Source organism: Elephantulus edwardii, unplaced genomic scaffold, assembly GCF_000299155.1.
Source record: "Elephantulus edwardii isolate Elephantulus edwardi_28Jun2011 unplaced genomic scaffold, EleEdw1.0 scaffold00463, whole genome shotgun sequence".
Taxonomy (NCBI): Eukaryota; Metazoa; Chordata; class Mammalia; order Macroscelidea; family Macroscelididae; genus Elephantulus; species Elephantulus edwardii.
The window spans coordinates 76,970-77,315 of record NW_006400213.1 but is presented as its reverse complement, the minus strand read 5'-3'; positions in this window follow the sequence as shown (position 1 = coordinate 77,315).

Genomic DNA, 346 nt, shown 5'->3' with positions numbered 1-346 from the left:
AGGAAACACTACATGGTTCAAAATCAGGAAAGGAATGAGTCAGGGCTGCATCCAGTCTCCACACTTTTTCAATCTATAAACAGAACAGATCATTTGGGAAGCTGGACTTTATTAAGGAGTTGTTGTTGTTGTTGTTGTTATGTGCCATCGAGTCGCTTGTGAGTCATAGTGACCCTATGTACAAGAGCCCTAAACTCTGCTCTGTACTGTGCCAATTGCACCGTCTCCGACACATCCATCCCAATTACCCCAGTCACTGAATCAATCCACCTCATAGGGGGCCTTCCCCTTCTGCGCTGTCCCTCTCCAAGGACCTGTCCCTCCTTGCAACATGTCCAAAGTATGT